We start from the raw sequence: 3376 nt of genomic DNA on the forward strand, positions 1-3376 counted from the left end.
CGTGGGCGGGGAGCAGGTGACGTCATCAGACTGTTCCGTCAATCCAGCGGAGGCGCGAGATTCAAAGGCAGACACCGGGCAGAGCCTCGGCGCCTGAGTATCGTCTTTTCCCCTGACGTGGATGCCAGTGCTCTTGTTCCCGACGTATCTCTCTGCAGTCGTACCCCAGTGTCTCCGGCACTTCCAGGTGCCAGTTGCTGCACAGTTCAGCGTATACTGCGGCTGGTGTGTTTCTCTGCAATCCAGTCACCAGTGCTTCTTGGAGTCAGCGTGTGCTGCGGGCTAATCACCGCTCTCAAGTTCTGCAAATCATCAGTGTCTTTAATCACCGCTCTCAAGTCATACAAATCATCAGTGTCTTTAACCACCGCTCCCAAGTTTTGCAAGTTACCAGTGTCTTTAACCACCGCTCTAAAGTTCTACAAATCATCAGTGTCTTTAATCACCGCTCTCAAGTCATACAAATCATCAGCGTCTTTAACCACCGTTCACAAGCTCTACAAATCATCAGTGTCTTTAACCACCGTTCTCAAGTTCTACAAATCATCAGTGTCTTTAACCACCGTTCTCAAGTTCTACAAATCATCAGTGGCTTTAACCACCGTTCTCAAGTTCTACAAACCATCAGTGTCTTTAACCACCGCTCACAAGTGTTTCAAATCGTCAGAGTCTTTAACCACCGTTCACCAGTTCTTCAAATCACCGGTATCTTTAAAAACATCACTTACAAGTTCTTCAGTTATTATTATCTTGTACCAACACTCATAAGTACTTCTTTTCCTGGAATCCTTAGCATTGCTTACAAGTTTTCCTATAGGCCTGGACATTTCCCCATACGTTCCTTCTCTGCCATGTGACATTGTGTTGCTCTCTTCCTGCAATAAAGTTCTTTAATATTTTCACCAAGCTTTACTGTCAGAGTCCTGTATGAGGAAGACCTATATTAAGCCATCCCTGTTCCGACCCAACTGTGGTTCCTCTCCCCTACCATCGGGGAGAACCCCCGAGTTCACAACACCTCCAACCTAGGTCAGTGACACATCAATACTGCTACTCATTTGAAAATCAGGACATATTAGGTCAATCCACTGAATTCATGGCCAAACGTACTCAAGCCACACTTATTTCAGGGGAGGCCATGTTCCCTCTGCATGTCAACCACACCCTTTAAGAGTGAAAAAAAAAAGTTTTCCACAGAATACTCATCTCATTCTGAATTTTTCACATTTGGCCATCAGAAATTGGCCTCAAGTGTTCAACAGTTGTCCCTATAATTGTTCTTCAACCAGGTCTTCTCATCTATTACAGTATACACCAATCATGCCACAGACCAGAATGAACTGACATCATAGGCAGCCCAGGCCTCTAGACTGTTCCGTGAATTGCAGAATTTACAGTGTGGAATGCAATTCAGCGGAACGTCAAAGCAAGTGTGAATCACTTAAACTTTATGTCTGGAACTACGCACCTATGTGGGGGCATTTCTGTATCTGGCACTCGGGGCATATCTGGCACTGGGGGCATATCTGGCACCATGGGGACTTGTGTATCTGGCACTGGGGGCATTTCTGTATCTGGCACTTGGGGCATATCTGATACTGTGGGGACATATGCATCTGGCACTGGGGGCATTTCTGTATCTGGCAGCGGGGGCATATATGTTTCTGGCACTGGAGCATATCTGGCACTGGGGGCATATCTGGCACTGTGGGGGCATTTCTGTATCTGGCACTGGGGGGGCAATGTATATCTGACACAGTGGGGGCATTTGTGTATCTGGCACTGTGAGGCAATGTATATCTGGCACTCTGGGGGCATTTGTGTATCTGGCACTATCGGGCAATGTGTATCTGGCACTGTGGGGGCATTTGTGTATCTGGCACTGTGAGGCAATGTATATCTGGCACTGTGAGGCAATGTATATCTGGCACTGTGAGGCAATGTATATCTGGCACTCTGGGGGCATTTGTGTATCTAGCACTGTGGGGCAATGTATATCTGGCACTGTGGGTCAACGTGTATCTGGCACTATTGAGGTCATATGTGTATATGCCCCCCCCCCCCCATATGTGTATTACGCCCCCATTTTCATTGGCCATGCCCTATGTGGCATTTGGCCACACCCATTTTTGGGCAGTACCTATAAGACATTTTTTCTACTTGCACCACTGTTTGTGGGTAAAGACAAAAGTCTGTGAAACATTATAGATTCCATTTCTGTTATTAAGGTACAAAATAATCTTCATCTCTGTTTAATATTCTTAAAACATTCATTTTCCACTTATGCTTTATGCAAAATACAATCTAATTTGAGTGGCTCTGCAGATTTTATTACACATTAAAAATGACATGTGCCATTTGGCTGCTTCTAGGATGCATAAATTGCTGCCCTTTATTAATAGGAGATATTATAATTATCAAATTTAATCAGCCAGTAAACAGACCAAAAACCATGTGTCTTTCTGCAGGAAATATATTAAGCATATGGTCTGTATAATTTAGTTAGACACGATCAAATATGTAGGTGCTGTAATTGGATAATGGATTCATGGTATGTATAAACATAATTTCTGGGTGCTACAGAGATTTTTTAAAAACAGCAGGACATTGTAAACTTCATACATAGGACGGGATGTGTTCGCCGGATGTGCAGTATGCCCAGTGCAAGATTAAGGTCCACATGGGCCTGGAGCTGAAATTTATGAAGGGCCTTTTGTGTGCCACCACAAGGGGTGTGTCAAGCGTCATAGGGGTTGTGGCTAATGATGTGGAGGGCGTGACCAGTACTTTGGGGAATGATCTGTACAGGGGGTGTGGCAAGCACCATGATGGGCATAGCTACCATCAACTTTCAGCCACTTCAATGTCCCTCCCCTCATTATATATATATATATATATATATGTATAAAAAATATCGCACCACAATTGTGCAGGAACAGGTGTAAGTATTGCTACCTGTGCTACACTACCTTACCAACCATCCTCTTGAATCCCTGTCGACCATCAATCAATGCTGTATACAGAACTTCTTACCTACTGCTACTCACAGATACCATCCCTCAGACACCCCTCCTTCACTATCGCTTATGTGTGTTCAGGATAAGAAATAGTGTTTTATTTCCGATGTTCCTAAGCCTGACAGGGGAAGGCATACTTACCTTCTCCAAATGTTCCCCTAACCCTCCGTCCCTGCAGCCTGAACCTAACCTCCCCCACCCCGCAGCCTAAACCTAACTTCCCCTCTGTGGCAGCTGAACCCAACCCCCCATTACCGCATCCTAAACCGCCCCCTCTGTACATTATTATGTCCCACTCACCCCCTCTGTGCCCAGTATTAGCCCCCCTCTATGCCTATTATGTCTCCCCCATCTGTGCC

Source organism: Pseudophryne corroboree, chromosome 1 (genome assembly GCF_028390025.1).
Source record: "Pseudophryne corroboree isolate aPseCor3 chromosome 1, aPseCor3.hap2, whole genome shotgun sequence".
NCBI classification, from domain to species: Eukaryota; Metazoa; Chordata; class Amphibia; order Anura; family Myobatrachidae; genus Pseudophryne; species Pseudophryne corroboree.